Source organism: Dromaius novaehollandiae, chromosome 1 (assembly GCF_036370855.1).
Source record: "Dromaius novaehollandiae isolate bDroNov1 chromosome 1, bDroNov1.hap1, whole genome shotgun sequence".
In the NCBI taxonomy this organism is placed as follows: domain Eukaryota; kingdom Metazoa; phylum Chordata; class Aves; order Casuariiformes; family Dromaiidae; genus Dromaius; species Dromaius novaehollandiae.
In genome coordinates this window covers 45083475-45110299 of record NC_088098.1, presented here as the reverse complement: position 1 = coordinate 45110299, position 26825 = coordinate 45083475, and the positions used below count along the sequence as shown (strand labels likewise).

The following is a 26825-nucleotide window of genomic DNA, read 5'->3' as shown; positions in this document are numbered from 1 at the left end:
TAATTCAAATGCTCTTGTTGTTTAATGTTAAAATCTCATTTAGAAAGCAGTTCTTTCACTGGACCACAGTTTAGAGAACTTCTGTCAGTTATTAAAATTGAGAACCTCTAAGTCGTGTTGTGGAAGCTAAACAGGAAGCTGAGAAGCTTGTGAATGTGTTGTAGCTCACGGTCAGGAAGATCTAGCAATTAACTTTTTAAAAAACTGTTTAAGATTATCCAGAAAATAAGAGAAATGTGGAAAAACTGCAAGTTGCTATAAGATGGAGATATTACAAAGGAATAAATATAGATTGGATAAATATAAAGCCACCTCAAAACCTGTAATGTTTTGGAAGACTTACATTTGCCAGCATTTAAGATTTTAGGAAGAGCTGGGAGCTATATTAGCTGACCGATTCAAAATGGACTCGGCAAAGCAGTCAGTAACATGCCATAGCAAGCAAGTCTCCCTTGACATAAGGGTGGACAAGATAACCTAAAGTATCTTCTAACTCAAATTTCTTCCATTAAGGTAGACTAAATATTAATGGCACTTGAGCATTCTTTACCACTGAAATGTGACCTCAGTGATGTCTTTCAGTGTTTGAACTGTTTATTTTAACATAAAACTTTCCCTTTTAATGGGAAAATAACAGTAGTGCAACAAGGATGCATATTTTACTTGGAGTTGAAGTCAGCTTTCAGTTACCAAAGATTAACCTAGTGCAGAATAATGGTCAGCCTTGATTAGCCCAGAGCATATAAATGTGAATGTCTTTTGACAAATAAGGGAGAGTACTTACATCTATGGCAGATTTTTGTTATAGAAATGCACACTTACCTTCCTCCAAAAAGGTCAGTAAAAGTTGAATCATATTCTTCAACTTGAACTCTTCAGTATTTCTGCCTTGTCTTAAAATGAATATTAATAATAATAAAACTTGTTAAAGATGCTGTTCAAGAGATGCTGATCTTTCTTTGTAGAGTATCTTAATTTAAAAATAGGTAAAATCTTGGAGTTTCAGTACTGTGTATAAAAAGTTAAGATTAGCTGTTCCTGCTAGCTGCTGTAGTGGGTGCAACAATCTCGGTAGTTTTCTGTACTCAGATGTGTTGAATTTGCTCCTGAAGGCACCACTTATATTTCTCCTTATGAAGTTAACTGATTGAAAAGCAAGGAGAGGAGCAGACATGAAATGACATGTGGGGAGGTTATGTTTGTTTTTGTTTTCAAGGAGGGGAACTCTTGTTATAATTTATGTAGAGGATGGATATTTGCCACAGGTGTTAATAGCTAGTTATTTGTGTAACAGAACATGGTTGTTTTTACATTTAGTCATCTTCACTTTTAACTGACTGTCACCATTGTTGATTTTCTCCTAACTTTGGCTTTAAATATTGGAAAAGAGCATGTTCACTAATTACACAGTGAAATGGTAAATAATAAGGAAAGAGCTGAGTTTATGGAAGCAAACCCAAGTATTTGCATTCACATGTGAAGAGCAAAAATAGGTTCAGTATCTCTGAAACAGGGCAGGTACATACAGAAGATGGAAGCAATATTAATAAACAGTATGGGTGGAGGATGGATTGAAGGAATCTGAGAGGTACCATGTACAATGAAATTATCAGGCAAAACAAATTAGAATAACTCATCTTGGAACAGTTGTTCCTTTTCACACCAAATGTAGTCTTAACACAAATACATAGAATAGTCCAGTTTGAAACCCTGGTAACATAGGGATAAAATACAAATACAGTTTATAAAAATAAGCTTCTAGCTTTCATGACAGGTTTCACTTAATATGAACAGTAAATTTGGAAGATCTGTCTGCCCAAGCTGTTCATATTTCTGTAAACATTATGAAAGTGATTTCTGCTGCCATTTATAAGTCTTATTCTAAATGACAGATGCCAGCAGGAGGTGTTATTAGCTTAATTTTGGTGAATTGCAAAGTAGGCATGAGGCTTTCTCTGTTGGTATTTGGAAGCTCTGGTGGGAGAAGAAATGTAAAGAAAATGTAGGAGGGGTGCGTATATTCTTAAGGCTGGAAATAACTCTGAAGATAAATCAAAATTCTTGTGGTCCAGTAAAATGAATGAGATGTAATGGCATATTACAAGACAAATCTCAAGCCCTGTCTTTGGGGAATATGGAGGGTATAAGAAGGTATATGCTCTCACTAATGCTGATGGCAACTATACTGTGCAGTTAATACATCGATAAATTTTGAAGATGACAGGATATTTCTGACAGGATTTGGTGCTGGCCACTAAGTTTGGCTCATTTTACCAATGAAAGTAACTGGTGTCTTGCAGCAGTACTGTTGGCTTATTGCTGGCTATTCTCTGATGTACTGCCTTGGAGAAGGAGAGGTCTAGGTGAGTTCCTTCATGGCCATCCACGTATGGCTAACTATGAGACAGGAACAAGAGGATCTCCCTTCAGTCGTCTACGTATCTTAATTTTTCAGTGATGATTACAAGTGGGATGCGGCCTTCTCAGTACACTCAGGAAACATCCTGTTCTTAAAACACACTTCTGTAGAGCCTATCACTTGTAATCTACCCTTACTTGTGCCCTTATATTCACTGAAAGATAAGGTGGCAGTAGGGAATACAACACTATTAGGTTCTGACCACTTGGTGTACAGTGTCTGGTCTATGAAGAAGAGGTCTTAGATGTACCATACTCTGAATAGTTGATAGTGAAAACTGTATTTACAGATGATGGTGAAACTTCCTCATCTCAAGACAAAAAAGGTGATTCAGCCACTCTTATTTTAAGCAGCTATTTAACTTTGGACGTACCCAGTGGAAGAGTCAGTGGTATGTTCTTTTTCAGGCTGTTTTATGTCTTCATTAAAACCCTAATTTTGATATTAATTTTAAGGTTTTTTGAAGCCAAGGTGATCTTGGTCATGATTCTGTGAAACAGTGAAGTCATTGAGTGCTCTTTACCCTGGGGCATTACAGATGTGCTCCTGCAGAGATCCTTTTGCACTTGTTATTAGACAGACAGACTGGTTGTCCATATGGCTCTTTCAGGACTGCTTCTGTGTGTATGCAAATGCAAGAATGTGTTGCTTGCAGTGGCTAGTATGGCTTCCCAAACTACTACATTTCTAATGAAACTGAGACTTCTTGGGTCTTATTGATAACAGACTTCTCAAAAAATTCAACTTGCTGTATGATAGAGTAAACTTCATCTGTGACTCAGGTCAAAATATCTATCTGCCTTTAAAAAGAACAGAACAACTGGTAGCTTCTTATGGGGAAAGGAGGAAGAAGAGGCATTAGCTGTATGCAATGGAATTTTTCCACAATAGGGCCGTATCACTATGTTTTCAGTTGATGTAAGGAGCGTAGCTACTAGCAGTGAAGAAGGGAAGTCTTGCAGATACTGCGAACTTTTTTTTTTTTTTTTGGAAGACTTGTAGAATATTATACATTGGTAGGACAGTGGCCATCGTAAGCCTCTAAATAAAGGTTGGAAAGCATTTATTTTTGTGCGGCAGGTGTCTAAAAAATGGGAGTCTTCCAAGTCTTAAACAGAAGACTGGCTAGTTGCTTTTGTTAACATTAATATAAGATGCTTGATTGCTTTTTTTATTATTCTGAAGTTATGGCACATTTGTGTCATGGTCTTCTAAAGCTGGTGTGCTAGATCAGCATAATCCCAGAGTGTTAGGACAACTTCTTTTGTCCTTTACTCTGTCTTTTGGCATGTCACCGTGAGGGGAAAGTTTCGTGGGTGTCTGAGGTTGCCTGATAGTTACTTTCATTTCCAACCTGTTCTCAGCTGCTCAATACTTTTTTTCTTCTCCTGTGAGAAATTGTGCTTCTTTGACTCACTAGACCAGCAGATCATTTGCACAAGACTAGTGCACTGAACACATTCTCCAAAGGATAAGATGAGAGGCAAAGCTCACACAAGCGAAGCAGCATGAGTATTCAGGTAGGTGGTGTGGGAATAGTCCTCCTTGTGCAGTTGTCACGTGAAACTGTTCTCTAGAAAGTACTAACCTTTTTATAGATAGTTATTCTGACAGTAGATGAGAAGATGGTTCAAGTGTCAGCCTTGAACTAATGGCTTTCCAGAAAAAAAGATTTGGATCTATCCTTTAATATTTTATCTAGTGCAAAGATCTTTAGGAGTATTACAGCCATTTACCCTGTGCCTTGGTGGTTTCTGACACTGGAGTAGGGGAAATGAAAAACTGCTTGTCATATTGTGTGTACAGACATGCTTTCTGAGGCTTTGCTTAGGAGATAAGCAAAGGAGATAAAGGAGATTGTAGCAGGAAATAGATAGAAAAGATGACAGACAGGTATGGTTAGTCCTTAAGTTATCTGAGAAAGAGTGCTATTTCTGAATCTCCAATTTTATTTAAATATAGCAGAGACTAAAGCAAAATCTTAATATGCATATTGAGCAGGAGTTTGTCACTTCCATCTAGGTGCTGTTGCTATTGTTGAGTTGCATGGTGCTTGAATTGCTTCACTTTGGTCTGCTAATTCCTTTCTTCACTTGGGAATGAGCCTTGTGCAATACTTTATTGATTTGCAGTGTATTCCATAGACTTCATACTTAAAATGGAGCAGAGTCTAGCAACCTTACCCCAGTGAGGTAGTGTAAAACATGAAATGATTTAAACAGGTTGGCAATATCTATGCTACACAGCTTTAGAATATACCTAGTTGTTTGAAAAGCTGGAGAGTCTGTCAGCTGGGGAAGGGGCTCTATTAACAACTGCATTGATTCCACCTGTTTTACCTCTGCTTTATTAACAGTACAAATCACTTTAGCTTGTGTTCACCTACCTCTTGAACTCTTAAACTGGTGTAGTTAACAGTTGCAGCTATTTTCACATTCTGCAGTAAGCTTGCTTTGTGTAGTGATGTAGGTTATTCCAGTCTTTACAAAGTCTGATTTGAATAATGTGTTTTGGTAATAGGTGGGTTCAGCTGTGGTCACTGCCAATCCAGGGACTTTTTGCTAAACTGAAGCTGACTAGCTGCAGCCGCTTGCCTAGTAAGGCAGTTTTGAACAGGCATATGACTTTGTTCTGGTTTCACCAGTCTTGCTGTTTCTAAAGTGAGTTGAAAATGATTCAGCAATGAAGCCTTAAATTATCTGTCTAGGATGCGAGAGAAGCATAGTCTCTTGCCTTTTGGATTTTTTTAGCTTGTTGGTCTGTTTTTGTTAATGGAGGCACGCCAGTAGTGGAGCTATCCTTAAGATGGAGACAGCTGCTCACAGTGCACACCAGTTTACAGGAAACAGTCTTTGAAAAAGCCTTTTGAAATAGTCTTAATACAACCATGCATTTCAGAAAACGAAATACCAGCATACAAAGTGGTAGTATATCATAAGCATAATATCTGCTTGTGAGTGAGCAATTTACATGTGGCCTTTTTGTTCTTGTTGAACTGGCATTGCTAAATGCTTGACAGAACCGCCTTATAAAATCACGTAGAAAAGGTTGTCTGATTATGCAAAGTTTGACATTCTGAAACTGCAGTACTAACTTCAGCTACCTCAAAGCACAGGAAACGAGTTTACCAAATGGAAAAATACAATAGATGAATGTTTGAAGGGACTACTTTAAGTTTTTTGGAAAGATATTAAAATGCCACTATAATATGTGGGCTAGTTGATCCAAAGCTGAAACACTGAACATCTGCATGGACTCTAAGCTTCACATTCTCCTTCTAGTGCCAGATTTAAAGCTAAGGAAATGAATATGGAGAAAAAATACTTTACTAATCTTGGGAAAAATGCTGTAAACTGAGCAGTGTAGCAAAGTGAATAGTTTACTTTGAGATGGTGGTAATGGAATAGGCTGGTTGCAAGCATCTGATGGGTGTTACCAAAAGCCTCTCCTGAACATTATTGAGCTCACTGACTAAAGACACTACTGAAAGGTTTTTCTTTCTTAGCTGCTACTGTTCAGAATAGTTGGAAGCAAGATATGACTTGCACTGACAATGTGTTCAGAAGTTCTATACCAATGTGTGAAATACCTTATTTTAAGTAAGAGCTGCAGCCAACTTCATTGGTCTTGGTCCCCATCTTGAAATATAGTGACATGTGGCTAGTTCTGGATTGTGGTAATAGGGCTTCTAGATAATCTGGATCCCTGTGGGTGAAAGTACACAAGGAAGTTGAGGCTGCTTTGGGACTTGATTGTGCCCACTGCTTCTCTTCCTACAGTGGAGCAGTGGGACACCAAAGGAGTAGGCCATCTCCTGCTGGCATAATGCTCCTCTGCCTTTTGAAGTGCAGTGAAGAAAACTGTGCAGTCCTGCACCCTGGGTATAATTACCTCATGTTATAGTACAGATGAGGGGCTGGCAGCATAGGGGCAAGGCCTGTGGAAAAGGCCTCTGATCTTGTGGGCCAAGTTGAATGAGAGTTGGCAGAATGCTCTTGTGTTGATGAAGACTGACCAGTATTGAGTTGCACTAGCAAGAGCATAGGCAGCAGGTTAAGGGAGGTGACTATCCCCTTCAGCACTCATGAGGCTGCATCTGAAATAGGGTTCAGGTTTTGCTACCTCCCCCCCCACGCACTGTATAAAAAAGATCCTGACAAACAGGAGAGCCCTGCAGAGGGTCAGTGAGGTGGTTAGGAGCTGGAGTGTGGTAGGTGAGGGGAGGCCGAGAGCTGGGCTTGTTTAACCTGCAAGGGAGAAGCATAAGGAAAGGACCCTGACTGCAGTATTCAGTGCGCAGACTTATAGAGGTGGAGCCAGACTTTTCAGCAGTGAACAGCAGAAGAGGCAAAGCTCACAAGTTGTAGCAAGGGAGATAACAATTAGATAAGAGGAGTTTTCCACATGGGTGGTTAAGCTCTGGAACCAGGCTGCCCAGAGAGATGGAGGAGTCTCCATCCTTGTGGACTTCCAGAACTTAACTGGACAAGGCCCAGGGCACTTGCTTCAACTTTGAGGCTGGACCTCCTCTGAGCAGCAAGTTGGACTAGCTGACCTTTATAGACTAATTTAGATCAGAAGGGATCTTTGATATCATAGGAACCAGATAAATAGTAAGCAAAAACTGCAGCTAGGTATACTGTCTAAGATATTCCAGTTTAATATTTTACAATTGTCATCAGCAGTTCTACAAAACCACCCGCATAAGTTATGTTCAAGCAGATGTTCAGAGCTTGGTTACTGCCTTTCACACAGGGGCTTCCTTGGTTGGTTTGAGCCAATTAAGTGTGTGCAGCACAGGAAGGGGCAGTCTGTCACCCCTTGACCTTCAGAAGGAGACGCATACACCTGCTGTCACTATTTCTCAGCTAGGTCTGTTCCTTCATCCTGTGGTCAGGTGAGCATTAGGGCTCACATTAGAGCACAAGACAGGGCACAGGACTAGAAATTCTGACAGTAATATAGGTTCGGATCGTCCTAAACTAATTGTGAAACCATGTCCTTATTCTTGCATGTGCCTGCTCTTACATGGTAATATATCTACTTGATATGCTAATTCAGCTGAGCTGACTGCTGTTAACTTTAGTAGTGCAATCCTTGCCACTTAAATAACCACTTTAAAAACTGAAGGCCTCCTTCGTTATTGAAGAAACATCAGCGCATGTAGAATGAGATTCATGTGACTGTTTTAGATCATGTCCCAGATACATAAATTGAATCCTAAGGTAGAAATTCCAATTTATCCATTTCCTATTTAAAAAGGAAAAAAAAATAAAAAGCCTAAGGTGCCTAGCTTAAGTGTTACCATTTGATTAGATGAATTTACCTGTAATGGTAAGAAAATAAACTTTCGAACTAGGGAATTCAAATAAACCTCAAATTGAATCTCCTGCTGGCAAAGGGAGAATGGGATGGAGAAGTGTGGAACTTAAGCATTGGTTTCTAAAAAGTAAAATCTGTACATCTACAAGCTGTCTATTACTAATTATTTGGGTACTAATTCTCATGGAGTGATAACACTGAAATCAGTAACTGTTGAGCTGTGTACTAAATAAAAGATCTTACGTTTTTGTTTAAAACAGCAACAGCTCCATAGATCCTTAAATATGAATATAGTAGATTTAAAGTGTAAAATTCTGTAAAATTTGCTTTAGAAATTTGTCTAGGATGAAGTGCTCAAAACATACTAATGTTTCAAGTGATTTTTGAATGTGTTTTTCCCCCTAGTTCATGTAAATGGATCATCATGCCTTTACTTGCTGGTTAGAAGCTTAGTCTGATGGTCCCTCAAATATAAAGAAGGGTATTATATAAATATAAGGATGTGCTATTGGTAAGGTCCTGTTCTTTTAGGACTAACACAGAAGTATGAGGTAAACTAAATTCAGCTGTGGGTGAGATAGCTCTTGTGTTTGCCCCAAGTCCTCCTTTTTTCCAGTTTGCAAAGAAAATGATAAACCAAATCAGGGAGCGTAATGAGATTCCAGTTACAGGATGAATTAGAGTAGTGATATCATAGCAATTCACTGGTTGAATTAAGTATGTGAATTTATAGCATGCACCCCCTGGTTATGACTTCAAAGTCAAATTCACTAATGTCCTTCAGAAAAGAAAGGAACTTTCCTGGGACATGGTTTCACATTCACTTGACTCAGGTACTATACAGTTTGACCCTGTCTTTCTGAGCTGGCAGTATTGTTGGTGCATCTGTGTGGTGAGTCAAGTCAGATAACCAATCTGACTGAAAATTACCTTTTTCCTGTCTGGATCAACTTCCTGATCTGACTTCTTACAGATTTGCACAAACACTACTGTCGTCATAAGAGGAGTTAATAATTTGGGGAAGAACAGGGGGATCAGAGTAATTGGAATGCATCCTGATATTCAGGCATGACCCTATTTCTGATGGAAGAGGCAGGAGTTTTCCCGCCTCTCTTGGCCTCCATTAAGTTTACAGTGCAATCTGACTGGAGTCCTGGGAGCAAGACAGAGCAAGCTGGGGAGGTACAGAGTACAGGCCTGAGGAAGGATGCGAGCGCTTCGGTGAAAAGGCAGCGGGGCTCGTGCCCAATTTGGAAAGCAAAACTATGAGGTGATCTCCCATGCTCGAGGACAAACGTAAGTCTGCTGTAGGATATTTAACTGTAAAACAGGAAGCAACTTGGCCCACTCTGACTTGTCTAATGAATCTGTAATGAGGAAAATGAGGATGCAAAGTGAACACTGCTTTCCTGTAGGAAGAAGGGAACAGAAGTGGCCATCTAATGCACCAAAGCGTAGTTCTTTTGCTTTTTAAAACTTGAAACAAGTAAATGCTAAATTCCATGGCTATAGGTGCGTGCTTCTTGGGCACGTAGTAAACAAAATCTAATGACTAAACCTTTCTGGATTAACTCTAGATCCTCTCACTTCATATAAAGTTCAAAAAAACCCTTGAAATTTATCTTTTGTGTGGGGGTGGGGAGTGCTTTGCTCTTTTAGAGGAAATTTTGACACTAAGCTTCTGGACACTATGCCTTTAATGGAAAACGGTTTATCACTTTTGTCTGAGCTTTTCATGTAACAAAGTTTTAAATAGTGGAAGTTAGCAATGACCCATAAAACCCATAAAATGGTTTGAAAAATTTTTAGGATTAGCGAGAGCATTTTGTCTTAACTTAGCCTTTTAACAGCAAGCTGGGAAATACTGACTTTCTTTTAAAACTCTTGCATTGCAGATAACTTGTTAAAATCTTGAAGTGTATTCTGTAAACAAGCAAGGAATGCTTGTTTGCAGACCTTTTCCCTGGAAGGTATTTTGTCTGATTTTGGCCAAGAGCTTGGTATTTACCTCCTTGAGATGGCAAAAGGCTGTCAATCTGTCTGCTTAAAGCCTGCTCCTCTGTTTCAAACTGTTTCCATGGCAGCCAGTGTCAACACTGTTCAGTCATAATTGCCAGCTCCAAAGCAGACAGATCAATGGAAATTCCAAATAAAGCAGCAGAGCTCTTGCTTCAGAGGATGTGTGAAGCCAGGTCTGCTGCTAGGTACTAGCTTTTGAGCACTCCAGCAGATAGGTTAGCTTTGCATTACTTTCTGGTCTGAAGTGATGCCATACCTTTCTGACTCTTTACTAGTGAGTTTTCTTGGCTGGACTCTTACTTTCTCCATTTTCTGAAATCCAAATGAATGATTCTTTAAAAAAATGAATTGTTGAAGGACTTCAGCTTTTCTGAAATTCAGGAACAGCAGAATTGTAGGAATGAAAACTGCTGACTAACTTGAACTGTTGCTTCACTTGTCAAAAAAATATCATGTAGCTATCAAGTTTATGGTACTTGTTAGTACTGCTAGAGTTGATCCTGCTGTTATTGTCAGTATGCAAGACTTTACGATTTGATGGTTGGCTGGGGGATTAGAAACAAACACCAGCTTCTGTTTGCCAACGTACGTGTGTATGAAAGTCTGAGGAAGTTCTTGGCTTGTTTAAAAGTGTAACTGCATTATGTTTGTAGGCTCGGCTCTTGGAATACTTTCTTACAAGGTGAGTATCTTTTCCACAGCTGATAAGTTAAATGATGCCTGTACTCCCTCTGCTGGCTCTGCAAAAATAACTCTCATGAGATTAAATAGTTCACTGTCACCTTTTGCAAATACGGCTGTGTAGAATTCTGCCTTAAAAATGGCTTCACGGATGGAAGAGGGGTTTTCCTGAAAAATAGGTCAACAAATAGTTGCTGAAAGCTAATCAAGTGCCTCAGATGCTATCTGCTGCTATAATGGTAAACGCTGGTGTTGTATATACCTCTGTAATTGTAGTCTGGTCTGTTGTTTGTGTATCATTGTTTGGATGGTGCTGCTCAAACTGAGATGCCAAATACTTGTACATCTAGTCATACATCTCAGAGCCCTATTTACAGGGGTCATAGGCTGTATGTACACAAACAATGTATCTGGAAGTGTCTCATCAAGGAAGAGACAACTTAAGTCCTTCTCTGAAGTACAGTGCCCTGTACACTTATTTAACACTTGTTAACAAGACTGTTTCTTCCTATGTGAAGAGGTTTTTTATATAAAATTTCTCATCCAGAATGGAAGAAGTTCAGGTCTTGAACAAAGTCTTAGTGTAAGTGTTACATCCATCATCAAAATAGTTACTGTTGAAAGTCAACAGGCATCTTTACATGCGAGTGCCAATCTCTTTATTATTATATTATTCTGTTCATTTTTACTTTCCGGAACTGACAAATGGTCTTAACAGTTTCTTAGGACTGAGAAAATAAACTTTCCTGGTACTGTTCATTAGTCGTTCTGAAGCTGGATAAGGGGAATGACAAACCAAATTCGTCTGTTTAGCATTTGTTAGTGCAAGATCTCTCTGAACAGGTACCCCTGAGCCTTATGATGTAAAGAGTCTGGCTCCCTGTTGCTAAGTCTGAAAATACCTTCTGGCTTTTCATGCCTGCAAGGCGCACTTCCTGGAAAGCTCAGATTCTTTTGTCCAGATGTTTGATGTGTAATTCATGACTGCCGAAAAATATTTCAGAACTATAAGACTACCCTGCAAATTTGATTTAAAGAATTCTGTGCAATCAAACACTGTGGTTCCTCCTGTTAGGAGATTTCTCTTTTCATATACCCATGGCTACCTTCAAATATCTTTAGGCATTGTTATACCTAAAATTGGTTACTTGGCTCTATCAAAATAGAGCCTATAGTTGCCTATGCTTTCACAGAGAAGTTAAAAATAAATCTTCTCTTAAAGTGAGTGTGTTCACCATACCAAATAGCCTGTTAATCCAGTTTTTTCCTATTAGGTATGCTATTGTGGATTAAGGTCCTAGAGTTTACCCTATGAGTTCACTATCCTCCACATATGATCAGAATTTAGCATATGACTGTCATGTTGAATCACTTCAGTTTTAATGTACAAAGCTGTAATTCAATAGCATTCCTGTTAATCAACAAGAAAACCAAAATGTCCTAACCTGCATAATACAGGCCATACATTTTAGCTTAATAATGCCTGCTTTGAACCCTAGTCTTCTAGTCAAGCAAGAACGGCTGAGAATTCTCCGTGCATAGGGAAATACTTCCATTTTCTAGGAAAGCCTAGCCTATTTTTTTTTTGACTTCTGAACTTGGAGGTACCTGAGACTTTTCATCTTACAATATTTAAAAACCATCAGTGTACTTTGCTTTGGGCTTTCTTTGAGCAATTTTACTGTGAGGCAGTTGCTTGAATACTTGGAAATACTTGCTCAGTTAAATGTTTGACAGCTAATGGCTTGTTTTAATAATGACATTGCTCAACAAAAAGGTTTTAAAAAAGTGACATTTTAGTAAGTTCCTACTTCTGGAGTTTTAAGGAAGAAAACTGTCTCAAAAGCTGATCAGAGTCTTAATTGTATGCATAAGGCAGTGTGCATCAAATTAGATTCTAGTTTTGACAGACAGGTGTACAACTGCCTAAAATTATGGTATGTTCCTTTACACTTTGATTCTGGATGCTGAACATATACTACTGTTTGGTTATATTGCCAAGTCCTTATTTGGATGACTGCTCTAAACTGTTCAAATACTGACAAAACAAGATTCCGCCTCACCCCCCCAAAGTCATGCAGTTCTTTTTAAAGAGAAAAATTACAGTAGGAATAGATAAACCTGCTACAGTCTAACTCCTGTAGCAGTAGTTCTTTAGCATACTGAGAATAACCTTTTATTAATAGTCTAGAAAAACACAATACTAGCTGCTGGTATCAAGACTAGAGGTGCAAAATACAAAACAACACGTTCAGTATAAACACATGTTCTGAAGATGAACTGGAAGCATTATTTATAAGTTGTATTGCTGTTCCTATAAACATGTTAAACATATAAAATATTTTCATGATCTCAGTACAAGTCATTTATTTTAAAATATCCATTTCCTCCCCTCCAAGAAACAATGTTTTAGAATGTTGAAAGTAGAGTCAAACTAGACTGTAATGAAACAAACAAGACTTTAACTAAACACAGATTAAAAACCACAGTAAAATTTAGCTTTCAAACCTTGACAGAGTGTATAAACTTAAATATGCATGTAACTTAAATGAGCCAAATTCATAATGTAACTGTAAAACAAGGCATCTGGTTGTTTGTCAATGTATAGGCCTCTTGTAGCAAGTTCTTTCTAACCTGTGTTTACTGGTCTGCCTAGAACCTACTTAAAAAGTCTGAAACTTGTTATTGTGAAGATTAGCAGACTTCACAGTTGCATCATTTTTAGAAAAAAAAAATCTCGTCTCCATCTGGTAGGTTTTTTTGGAAACACTACTAAAATGATTCTTAATTAGAAAGGTTGTGAGACATGGCTTATTCACGTGCTTTCCGTGACAACTTCATGAAAAAGTCACTCTCAATGAGACTGAAATAATAAGCAGCTTCTTGGAGAAAAATCTTAGCGTGGCTGCTTCTCAGCCTCTGTTTTCTCTCCCCTCTGCCAGAAATGGAGATGGACAGCCCTGTGTCCTTCAAGCAAAAGAATCTCTTGAAGGTGCTGAGAAACCAGTGGTGTCCTGGGAGGAAGACAGCTTAGGGGCCTTAGTGGAGCCCTAGGAAGCTGAGAGGAGGCTTCTGTGTATTGTCCAAAACTGAACTCTGGAAAGACAGAGCCACTAACTATATGGATTACCGGGAACTTCTGTACCTTTTGTTTCATGATACTCTGCCACTCTTGATTCACAATACTCTGTTGTTCTTGTTCACTTTTTTCCAAGGAGGAAGTGGTCATTTCCCTGAGTGTCACTAACCTCAGAATAGAAGAAGCTCTAGGCTTCTCTACTTTGCATTACCTGTATGCTGCAGTGAGTTAAGGAAAACTTACGATGCACAGGGGCTAGATTAAAATGCAGTTTAGCTTCATACTTTTCTGAGCTGGTATCTGAGTTCCTACTTGTTGTATAAGGAAGAAACTGGCCTGCTGAGCTACATTATATTCAGACTTGGAATTGCTGTGGCCTTTTGAGGGAGTTCACTGGAAATCCTGAATTGGAGACACACATCTAGATTCTTAAGAGAATCGGAGCCTTCAACAGTGGCCAATTGGAATTAGTCTACCATGCACAAACTAGACCATTTTTCTGGTTGCTTGAGGTGCTTCACTTGAATGGAGGTTTCTGTCCTTCCGAATTCTCTTTCTGTAGAGCTACTGTATGCAATTGTTAAGAATACTCCGACTGAAAAAAATCAGAGAATATTACTATGTTCCACTGTAAAATAAGCACTTGTGGGAAGTAATTCAGGTCTGGCACAGCTGAGTCAGAGTGCTGATCTGTAGTCTACACAGACTGATAGACCTATGGCCCTTAGAGTAAGTTTCAGCTGAACTAATCACAGCAGGTTTCCAATTCAGATGTCTCCTTTTGGTAAGAGGAATATTACCCATATTGAACTAGCCACTAGGAATCATTTCTGGGGATTCACAGGCTGCCTTAATGTGAGACTGATACTTCACTATGCTGATGGTAGTTATGCTCTTGGCACCTGAGTGCTTGCTGTTTTACAGTGTTTTTCTGATAGCCCTGAGCTTCAGCTGGACAAGGGAGCAAGGGAAACAAATATTATCAAGTTGTCAGCGCTGAAGGGACCTGGTAGCTAAGAAGCTTTTCAAGGCATGGTCTTTTCCTGCTTTAAGGAAAAAGCATGGTGCCAGAGCTAAATGAAAACCTAGTTCATGTCCTAATTTGAATTCTTGCTGCTTAGAGTGGAAACACAACTAAAGGATTATTAGACACCATTGATAATAGTAAACAGTTTAGACATTTGTTTTACAGGAAAGTGGGGCAGGTATCTCCTTTACTGAGTGGAGCAGGACTTCTAAATGTTATCAGAGGAGACTGCTCCATTTGCAGTCACTTTCTGCAGTCACTTTTTTCAACCAAAACAGTCGATCATGAAGTTGATGTCAGAAGAATTACTGCACAGTACAGATCTTCACACCTCAAGACTTCAGAAATAAAGCTACAATTGTTAGTTGAGTATAACCATTTTGTGCTGCAGTTCTTAGATATCCTATCAAAACTGAGAAGTGATCCAAGATTACTAAATCTGAGCTGTGGTTTGACAGTCTGTTTGAGCTGAATAGCTAATTCAGTCTCTGGCCACAATGACAGTGACATATCGTATGACTTGTTCATTCGCTTGTCACTTCACCTGAAACAACAGAGGAAGAAGTGACTTTTCGTTGAATGGAGTTTAATGGTATCTCAAAGGTGGCATCAACAAAATAGTTCCATGGTGAAGGCAGTCTCAACGATAGCTGAATGCGTTGATAACCGATACCCACAGGAATGGTGCGGAGATGGCTGTCATGCCTTATCACTTAAGTTTGGCTTATCAGTACAGCCTTTATGGCTTCTACAAATAAATCAGCTATTTTAGCACTTTAGGCTTTTCCAGGAAGAAACATTTGGGGGATCTGTTGTGGTTACTTTTTCAGCCAGTAGAAACTTTATTTACATCTCTTGTTTTTATTCTGTGCCTGTGAATGAATGCTTTTTTGATGACTGCTGTCTGCATCAGGACTACGAATAGCCCAAATTACAAAGCTCTAATGCCTGACTAGAATCACAATTAAATGTGAGGATGGTGGCATGGAAACCTGTGTGGTACTTTCTAGCTCTCCAGGTCCAGGACAGCAGATCAGAGAATCACAGAAGTTGGAAGAGATCTCTGGAGATAATCTAGTTCAACCCCCTGCTCAAGCAGGGTCACCTAGAGCATGTTGCACAGGATCGCATTCAAGCGGGTTTTAAGCATCTCCAGAGAAGATGACTCCACAGCCTCTCTGGGCAACCTGTTCCAGTGCTCAGTCACCCTCAGAGTAAAGAAGTTTTTCCTCATATTCATATGGAACTTCCCGTGTTTCAGTCTATGTCCTCTTGTCCTGTTGCTGGGCACCACTGAAAATAGCCTGGCCCCATCCCCTTGACACCCTCCCTTAATATATTTGTATACACTGAAAGATCCCCTCTCAGTCTTCTCTTCTCCAGGCTGAACAGGCCCAGCTCTCTCAGCCTTTCCTCATAGGGCAGATGCTGCAGTCCCCTAATCATCTTAGTAGCCCTCTGCTGGACTCTCTCCAGTAGCTCCATGTCTCTCTTGTACTGCGGAGCCCAGAACTGGACACAGTACTCCAGATGTGGCCTCACCAGGGCTGAGTGGAGGGGGAGGATCACCTCCCTCGACCTGCTGGCAACACTCTTCCTAATGCACCCCAGGATACCATTGGCCTTGTTGGCCACAAGGGCACATTGCTGGCTCATGATTGACTTTTTGTCCACCAGGACTCCCAGGTCCTTCTCTGCAGAGCTGCTTTCCAGCAGGTCAACCCCGAGCCTGTCCTTGTGCATGGGGTTATTCCTCCCTTGGTGCAGGACCCTGCACTTGCCTTTGAGCTTCATGAGGTTCCTGTCTGCACATCTCTCCATCCTGCTGAGGTCCCTCTGAGTGGCAGCCCAGCCCTCTAGTGTATCAGCCACTCCTCCTAGTTTTGTATCATCAGCAAACTTGCTGAGGGTGCACTCTGTCCCTTCATCCAGGTCAGTGATGACTAAGTTGAACAAGACTAGACCCAGTACTGACCCCCTGGGGGTACACTGCTGGCTGCAGGCCTCCAACTAGACTCTGTGCCACTGATGACAACCCTCGGAGCTCTGCCATTCAGCCAGTTCTCAATCCACCTCACTGTCCACTCATCTATCCCACACTTCCTGAGCTTACCTATGAGGATGTTATGGGAGATGGTGTCAAAAGCCTTGCCGAAGTCAAGGTAGACAATATCTGCTGCTCTCCCCTCATCTACTCAGGTAGTCACTCCATCATAGCGGGCTATCAGGTTGGTTAAGCATGATTTCCTCTTGGTGAAATTCATGTCTATGCTGACTACTTCTTCCACGTGCTTAGAGATGACATCCAGGATGAGATGTCAAAACCTGTCTGTTCTTAAAGATTGTGTAAGTGGTGTTCCTAGTTTGGGGAGAGGAGAATACTAGTAGAAAAAATTACGAAGGGAAGAGGTGCTAGAACTGCTTGGAGTCCTGAGTGTCCTATTAGGGATGGACTTAGAACAGGCCGAAAACCAAAACACTGCTGCTCTAAATGACTGAGGTGCTATGAAAGAAGAGGAAACAGGAATATGTGAAGTTGTGTTCCAGACTCTGGGCTGTCTGCAAGACTGTTGTGACAGCAGGCTTTCACTTGATCTGATGCTTCTTCATTAATGCTGATGCCTATTAATGTAGGTAACTTGTCCTACTACAAAAGGAGAAGGTGGTAGAAATAAGACTGGCAGAAGATAAAGTTGTGATGTTATTGGTGTCAAAGACTGTTATTTCAGAACCAATATGGGTGAGTTTTATGCCTAGATGTTGCAGTCCAGCTGTACTTTTAGTCATCTGAGGATGGTGACAGACTGCAGATGTGCTGCTTGACTTGTTTGCCCTTATGAAGTGCTATGGTGGGTATCTCAGCTTAGCCTGTGCATTCTCTTGTGACACTTAACAGTGCTTACACATTCAAAATCTGCTAAGAGAAGTGTTTATTGCTTTTGTACTGAGTGGTGCACCAGTAATTGTTGAGTAACTGCTACTGATCAACATCATTCTATGTACAGACACTAATAGTTATATTGCAGTTATACCTAATGGCATTAAAGGTGGGGGGGAATTGCACAACTGAGAAGGTTTCTTAAAAGGAGTGGCTGACAGGGTGTAATACTGCAGGCAACATGGAGTCTTAGCCTTTAATAGCATGTCAGGCTCTAGAAAGACTAAAAAATGTAGTTGTGTTGAAAGACTAGTTTTGAAAGTGGAAATCTGTCCAAAGGATAAGGCAGTATGTAGCCTCACTAAATGGCAAAACATAACAGAAAAATACTGCAAGGCTTTATTTACTTGGAGGTATTTCTTAAACTATACCAGAAGGAGGAAGCCTGCTAGAATTAATTAGTAAGGGATTCTTGGTATAAGCTTAATAAAGGAGTTTAGGGGAAAAAAAATCCTGTTCATTCCTTGCAAAGGCATAAAGTGAATTCTCAAATTCAAATATCAGGTTTAAAAATTCAAAAATAAGGCAAACACAAAAAATCAGTGGGAGCAGCAAACTTACGAGTTCTCTCATGAGTTTATGATGATTCTGAAGGAGCATATTTGGCTGCTTAGGAATAGAAGGTGGCAAATGTAATAGCTGCTTTTGAAAAAAGTTCCTAAGAACAACTTGCTTTACACCAGGCAAGCTGGCTATTTCTGGCAGGAAAGGATTAATGTGGCACACAGGGGAAGCTACCATGGCTTTAAAGTTATGAATATTGCGGGAAGCAAGATTTTAGGAGCTGGACTATAAGGATTAACTGTGGTGTATTTCCAAAAACCTTTTCAAAAATCTCAAGATGAAGGCTCTTAGACTGGTATGTTACAGGACAAGAGGAAAGTTTCTTAAGCTTGGGCCCCAAGAGGACAAAACAAATATTTACTTAGCTTCATGGTGTGCTCTTGTTGAGACTGGTGACTGGAGCTGCATGTTGTTTAGGTTCCAAACTGCTGCTTGCAGGCAGGATGATTTAGAGGACCATCTAGATACTTAGGAAAAAACAGATCAACTGCTGCTCACTCTTAAGCAGGTTGTTGAACTTAATGGATGATTGGACACACAGATCTGACTACTCTTACATTTTTACACTCTACTAATTAGCATACAGAATATTCCTTAATGATGTTTCTGTATAACACTAAGCAAGTACCTTAATAGACAGTACTCATTGTCATATAGAAAGTAAATACAGAAGTAATTAGATTTAATCTCATTAGGCGTAAGTACTTCCTAGTATTCTTGGGACTAATTTAAAATTTCACTCTTCACTTCCTGGAAACAAAAAGAATTGAGTAGGGGTGTATTTCTGCCCTTTATTGCCTGAAGATAGAAACTTTAACTCTGTTTTGGCTTCTAACTCTAAAGAGCTTTTGGCAGCTCTTTGATAGCACAAAGTGTGATTACAGTCAAAAGCATACAACTTCACTTAATGGATATTGATGTAAAAATACTTTGTAGAAGGAAAGAGGGGGCTGGGATGATAAATGTCTTTTTCTAGCTGAAGTGTTGTATGCAATGTAATTTGAACATATTGTAACTTAAATGGGCACAACATGTCCTAAAACTAGGTATGATCATTTCTGGTATTCAGAACTTCTAAAGTTGTCTTGGAACAGTGATTTTCTTCCCTTTCCTTCTTGTGAAATAGTAAATAGTATTAGTGAAAATTTCTTTGTTCTTAAGCTCAAACTGACTAAAACAATTGCAAGGGTATGCATGTATATTATTGTGGAAATTGAAAGATGAAAGTGAAAATCGTCAAAGATAATTTCTGAAATGTGTTCAGATTAGAATTTATTGAAAGCAATGTTAGACAGAGGCAGCAAAAATTAGAAGTTTTGTAAAATAGGGTAAAAATTTCTCAACAAAACAAGTAATCTTCCTGAAGGAATAACTTTAATGAGAAAGTCAGCGGCTGTTTTGCTCTCATGTGTCGTAATTATTGTCGGAATTGACTTACTGGACATATTTCTAACAGACATGCACTAAGCTTTAAATGCAACAAGTAAATAAAATCCAGGAATTCAGTTCCAGCTCTGCTAGATGAAATTTGGCACAGTTTCCTTTTTACTTTCTCTTTCCTTGAAACTTGGCTCTATAAAACAATGCATTGGGCTCAGGACATGCCTCATTTAACACATACATGACAGGTTTTGTGACTGCAATGCATCTTGTAATTTGGGAACTCAAGCGAACTCTAGTTAAATGATGGATTACTTAAGCAGTATGTGATCTGCTACCATAACTGGTTCAACTTAATGGTGGCTAACATTACAAAACAAGGTTTTGATAAATGCTGATGAGAAATGTATGGTAAGTTGTTCATGGACTTAATGTGAATATTTGTCAATAGATGACTATTGTACAAAAAGCAGCTAGTTTTAGGGCTATGCTATTAAGGTGACAGACCAGGCAATAGAACATATTGCAGCATAATTATCCTGAACAAATATTTTTAGGCTAAACTTTGCAGGGTTAAGAGAACTTAATAAAATCCTCAATCATTTATTTTTAAGACTCAGTAGATCTGAAGTCAAGTGAAAGATTGGGCTTTAGGCAAATACTTTTTTCCTGTTTTACACCACCAGTGAATGGAATTTTGTGATATCCAAGGCTTGGCTCAGTCATTAGCTGCCTTAGTCCAAATTTTGGCGGCTTCGTTCATCTCAAGTTATCCGAGAAGTGTGACGCACGTAGTAAATGCATCTTAGGTACTTGAAGATGTTAGAAATAATGCCTGATGGGACAGTTATATCTGGAGGTTAGAACTTTTTTTTCTGGGATTATAGTCTTAACTTGGAATTACTCAGTATTATAAGCACTCCAACAAAAAGGCTAAATTTGACAGTAGTTCATTCAATGTCGTTGCAGAGCAAACAGTACATGATATTAGTAAGAGGAAATGCTGAGAAGGAAGCTTCAAGGCCTGTGGGTGGAAAAGGGAAAAAGCTATTTGAACACTGGTCAGAACTGTAGATTGTAGTAAACCCTTTGAGACATCGCTCTGTTAATGATTTGAAGTGATTAACTTCTGTTTTCAGAAAAACATTTAAGTAGTAAACACTTGACTCTCGTCTGCATGTATTGGTGACTTGAAGTGTTCCCACTGGGAAAGAGGTATTGGGCTTCTTGCAGAGAATTCAGCCTTACAATATAAAATATGAAGATATGAAAGCCTAGTATTTTAAATACTAATATTTTAAATCTAAAAAATAATATTTTAAATGCAATTTGAATGCAAATTTAAATGCTAGTGATTGCATGGAGTTCATTTGCTAGGACTTTCCAGTATGTCTTACAGTTTGCTCCTTGAAGAGTGTTCGTACATTTTTGTAAAACACTGCTTCTTTGATCAGTTTTTCTTTACATCTATCTAGGTCTCTTATATGCAAGTCAAAATACCTTAAATTCAGAAAGCTCGTGATTAGTTTAAGCCTTTGAGAAAATAGCTTTTCTATTCTGAAACACTGTCCTATACAATACTTTCCAATGTCTTTTTAATCCAGCTGTCATTTCAGTCTGAGTTTGCTTGCTTCATCAGTGTGGAACTGCCATGGCTTGGAATATGCACAGGAATATAAGGCCTGCTCTGATTGATGGTATAAAACGGTGCCTGATCACTTGCTGGGTTCCTGCAGAGGCTGCAGAACAAGCTGCTTCATGAAATGGTAGTGTTCTCCATGCCTTGCATGACCTCTCATTAAGGCAGAGGAGAACTTCTCAGGTGGCTGTGTATGGTAAATTGATCCAGAATTGTTTCTACTACAGCTTTAAGACTTTGCCAAACAACTCAACTTTAAGACTTTTCCTTACTACTACTAAAATAGGAAGGGAATGAAGGGGAAGTCCTGTGCAAGAACATTGTTAGTTCGTACTACTGAATGAACTTCAGACAACTGAAGTCTTAATGTGTTAGCCATCATTTCAATAAGAAATAGTTTGGGGTCTTAAAGTGAAGATACTGGTATTGGATAAAATCCCTATTACAAAACTGGCAGTCATGCTAGGCATCAGCAATCCTTTAGATAAGTTTGGTAAATGTTAAGTACCAGCGTATACATCAACTGCAGGGTCTTGGAATAATAGCCAGTTCTTACTTCAGGTACATCTGCCTTTTAAAAGATTAAGCTTCACAGTGAAATCAAATTTCTCTTTGAAAACTCAACAAAACTTGTGACTTTCGATTAATTTACCTTTTAGAACCCTGAAATTGTAATAAAGGAAACTTGTCAATACAAGTTTTCTTGTGCACATTCATGTGCTCTTGGGCACATTTGAAGCTCAAGATGAATTGAAAAGTATTTCTGTTTCTAAGCATCTTCCATGATTGAACCTTCCCCTCTTAGCTGTTCAATCTACATTCAGCTGCTCATTCCACTGTCTCTTCATAAGCCAGGCTCTTTCAGAAGAGTTGCCTACACTAAAACTGCAACAGCATCCTGCTGAAATGATATAACTCCACTAATTGTTCAGTTAGGCACATTTTAACATAAAGGATAATGACCTCTAAATGCATGCTGTTCTGTATGAGCCTTCTATTTTGCTAGCATTCATTTGTATTTTCTGTGAAATAGTTGATGAGTTTCTATATTCTTCCAAGCACATATAAGGGTCTGTCTCTAAAAAGTAAGATAAAGCTTACTTTCCAGAGTGGAAGACCTCAGAAGACCTTTTCTCAGCATGTTCAAGTGCATTTCTCAGTTAAAATTACTTTCCTTATCAAGTAATAACACTACAAGCAGCTTTGATTCTTTTCCTAAGATATGTGCAATGTGGGAGTCTTACCACACCATGTCATGTGATGGTTTGAAGCTATGGAACGTACTGTGGATTTCAACCTAATGTATGCAAAAGCATATTCTGTTTTTCAGAATGTCTTAAAGATATTATTTTAAAACTTTAAGGTGGAATGAGAACCGAAACACACAGACAGTTCTTGCCACTGCAGCCTGTTTGAATGTAGATCTGTTTGATCTCCCTTGAACTAATTAGCTTAAACAAAGACTTTCCTGAGATAATCACTTTGTGAATCTTTTCCTATATTACAGCAACCAGCTTTAGTGTGTTGTTGAAGGTCAGATGCTTTGCATAGAGGAGTACTAGTCAGTGCTTAAAATCTGAATGCACAGAGTACTAGTGGATGTATAAGTTAAATTGAATTGCACAGGATATGTAATTGTTGGAGCTTTGACTTTTGAAAGCATATGAGTTGGCTGGAGTGTCTTAAGATTTAATTTTTTATTAAATTATTAAATTTAAATTATTATTAATAATAAAATTATTTAATTTTAATTTAATTTTTAATTTAATTTTTAATTTAATTGAAAATTAAAAAATAATAAAAATTATTAAAATACATTTCCTGTAGACTGGTGTCCTCTATGAAGTAAGTATTAAATATAAATTAAGCAATAGGAAAGACAGGTAAGGGTTCTGTTGGTGTACTAGATCCTGTGTATCTGGGCAATAGTAAGTATGCCACTTGTGAACTTTCCTACTTGCATTTGATTGTCAGTGTGCTGATGCAGCAAACTATTACTTCAAGTTAGGCTTAAATTTTACAAATGTAGAACACAGATTATAGCTTGCTTACAAATAAAAGGTTTATTCTTACTAAATACTTCTGCCTGTGAGGGGTTATTTCTGAGGTCCTTTTTGAAGCATGCTCAGCTTTCAGGGCTGTCTCAATTTTTCAGGGAAAGGAAAAGGAATATGACTTTTCATAACCGTCAACTATTTAGTCTTGTTACAAGAACACTTCAAGAAACATGTTTATAGCTTCTAGGTTGGTTGACACAGTATGGTCTGGTAGCACTAAAATGAGTTTTAGTCTGTAGTCTTTCAATGCTTTGGCGTAATGTAAGCTTTTACATGTAATGTAAACTACATGGAAATTTCTGTTTTGAGTTTGGTATTTCTCTGAGCCAACTGTGAAGGCTCATGAGATACTGGAATTTTTAACACTGATAAATATTATGTAAATCTTGTTTCGTGGAATATAGTCTTGAATTGCTATCTTTATCTGGTAACAAAGCTCACTTATTTAGTAATAAATATCAATTTGATTTGGGTAACCAATTTAAGATGCAGAGCTCTTCATCTGCAGCCATGGTCAGATTGCATCAGTCATATCAGTCAAACTATTACAGTCATAGAACAGCCTTTCCAGAGATAATTGTGTAAGTATCTGAATCCTGCTGCCTACAAGGATGTGTACTGTTTCCATAAGGTGTCTTGTCAGTATAGGTTTTTATTCACTTGAGTGTGACAGTTGATAGCTTTAAACAAAGTTATTGATAGTTTCAATGGTATGTAAACACAGGATTATCTAAAAGTTGGTGTGCCTAGTAAGACCTACTTCTCCCTCTTAATCATCTTAAACTCACTTGTTTTGGGCAGGACACTAATGTACCTTTGAATTAAACTTTAAAAAACAGAACTTCAGTAATGGTTACTTACTGACTTCCAGTTAGGGTAACTGTTACCTGAATTTAAAATTTGGGATGTTAGCAGACTGGAAGTTTGAAGTGAATTGCTTTCAACTATTAAACCATGTTAGAGAATGGTTGAAAGTGCCACTATTAAAATTAGTGATTAATAAGATGCAAATAGATTTAGAGAACGCTGTAGTAGCCACCACTGATAATGCTTCAGAGTTCATGTTACTTGAATAACCTATCTCAAATCACTATTGTGAAAATTCAGAAATGGAACACTGATCAAAACAAAATGTTGCACTAGTTGAAGTGATAAATATAATTATTGTAAGATCTTATGTGACTTAAATATGCTTTCTTTTATGATGGTTGAATTTCACTGCTTTTAATTTCATTATGCATCGCCACCTTCTTCTTACAGAAGTGGACTGTTGGAACTTGCTGTAACAGGAAGCAATTGAATTTTGCAAGATTTGACATTGACCTGAGTTAAGGATATTACTTAAAGAAGTTTGGAGTGAAATTCCTCTATAGGGATCAGCAAAGAAACTAGGTTAAGACTGGTCCATCCTGTACCTGTGTGCTGAAAGACTTTTGTATTGTCTATTGAAATGCCAGGTAGAGATGGGCTACTGGAGCAGATCCTTTTTGATCTGATTTGGTATAAAAATTGCTATGTTTTAACAAAGTATGTAGGATTTGGAGCAAAACTGCTCATTATCCAAAATTTGAAGAGTCTTTCTCTGAATTTGAAGAGTCTGTTTCTCTGAATCTTTTTAGATGGATATGCAGAGTAGTCTACAACACTATTACAGCTGATCTGCAGACCAGCACTGCTTTTGTTGTATTAATGCAACATTATTGAATTTGTCTGTGAACCCTAAGGAAATACGTTGGCGAGTTATGACACCATTGAGGTACTTCACAACATTTCAGAACCCCTTTCATATAAAGTATTAGTAATAGCTGGTCACTGGACTAAGTCATAACACAAATCTAGTTGCATAAGAATGATAGGATTGGAATGCAAAGCACAGTATGAACTACTAATTAAACAGTGTTACCACTCTTGTGATAACTTGTACATGAAAGCCATATCAAGTCTTGCCATGGCTAAGTAGTAAGTCTCCAAGTGTTTCAATGACCAGAGCTGTGCTTTTTACTAACTTCATGTCTGTTCTTGGATTTGAGCATATTTGGGCATCAAGAGTGCAGAGTTCCTGTTAGAGGCTTGACTGAGCTTTTCTTAAGGCCAGTCAACATTAATCATAATTGAGGTAAGCTTGATGTAATTAGTTGTGGGGCATTCTGCTTGGTCTATTCTTGCCTCATTAGCAGCTGCTGCAGCTTCTTCCTAGCTATACCAACTTAATTTGCCTGATCTGCTGCTGCTTATGCTGCCACAGCTTATGATCAGATGCCAGTTGATAAATTCTCCTAGCTACTGGTTGGCTAACAGCCTCCAGCTTTTGGGCATTAGATGAAGATATGGTGTGGTTTTAAAGAACAGTCTTTCAAAAATGGTTTGCGTGCGTTTCTTCACTTAAAGGGTGCTTTGGTAGAGCGTGTTATAGTCAGTTTAATGAACTATGAAGAATGTGTGTTGATCAAAACAGTGCTCCCTAGCATGCAGGTTAACACTACCATTATGTTGTAATGCATTTTTCTTTGCAGTTACTGTGGAGAAAGTCATGGAGGTTTAAACTGAATTTTTAGCTAGTTACTTTTTTGCTGTTATGCATAAAACTTTCAACATACTATATAAATATTGCTTTGTGTCTTGTCTCTCTAGAAAATGGCCACAAACAGTGCCCTTAACTGAATCTTGCAGTGATAGGGTTGTACAACTGCTGGAAGTGGAGACAGTCACTCCAGTGTCTTTCAACATTCTTCATTGCAAACTGAGTACTGTAGTTCTGTGCTTAAAATGACAGATAAACTATAACTCAATTCCTTCTAGAAAAGAGATGAGCAGAGGACTGAGACTTTCCTGGAACAGTCTTTAAAGTATTGGTAGTTAAGTGCTTGTACCTAGATCTCTATGTAGACGCAGTGGTTTAGTCATAACAGTCTTCTGACCTGACAGGGCAATAGCTGATAGTCTTTTCTTTGTTTGACTCTCGTTTCTAGATGAGATCAATTAATCTTTGGAATGTGTTTCTTAATGAGGCCTGATTTTCTTGGTTCTAGGAAAATGGGCATATGACACCTAAAGGTCTTGTCCTGAAAGTGTCCAACTTATTGTTCATCGGAGGCTGGCAGACATGATGTCTCATGAGGACATATGATTTGTGCTCATCCTGCCATGTTATGTTGGTAAAGCTGATCTACAGATCACTCTGGCATGTCCTGCACACAGCAGATCTATGTACAGACATGTAAAGTATGTGTTCACTGTTCTGTCATGTAGATGCATGTGTCCATACAAGATATGTCAGCTGAGCATAAATTAGCTGTTAAGTGCCTGTTCAGGCTGAGAAACCTGTGGGTAGATGCTAATTTCTCAGCTACAAAGCTCTCAAAATCAGATGGATGGCCTGATCTTAGTCTCCCTATCCCTTCTGTAGGAAGGTGGTGCTGTGCAATTTTTTTGTTCTGTTCAAAGAATAAAACACGGATGATGTGCGAGGCCCGAGTTGTGATGAATGGGCTGGAGCGGGCTACAGATGTTTGGTCATGAAAATGCATTAAGACTTAGGTCTGTATCGAGATACGCTCTGTGCGCTCCAAAAGTACTTCATGTGTGGATTAGCCTAGTGTTGAAACTGTTATTTTGTGAGGTTTACACAATTTGCTTTTGTGCATTTCCACAAACTCTTGCTTAGCTTGAAGTCTAAGACAAAGGTTTCCTGGTGCTTTGG

At 38.7% G+C, this 26825-nt stretch overlaps 1 protein-coding gene across 11 annotated transcripts in view; it reads left to right on the top strand.

Annotated features, from left to right (window-relative positions):
* ATP2B1 (ATPase plasma membrane Ca2+ transporting 1) overlaps positions 1-26825 on the top strand; it is a 67429-nt gene that overhangs the window by 2967 nt on the left and 37637 nt on the right. Inside the window, exon 1 of one of the 11 annotated variants that reach the window (XM_064510034.1) lies at positions 3872-3939. The exons of 9 other annotated variants lie outside the window; for them this stretch is intronic. The gene's annotated coding sequence lies outside the window, so the exon portion shown is untranslated. Of the gene's footprint in view, positions 1-3871; positions 3940-26196; positions 26348-26825 lie in introns of those variants that run through there. One more of the 11 variants, XM_064510031.1, reaches the window with a different exon arrangement.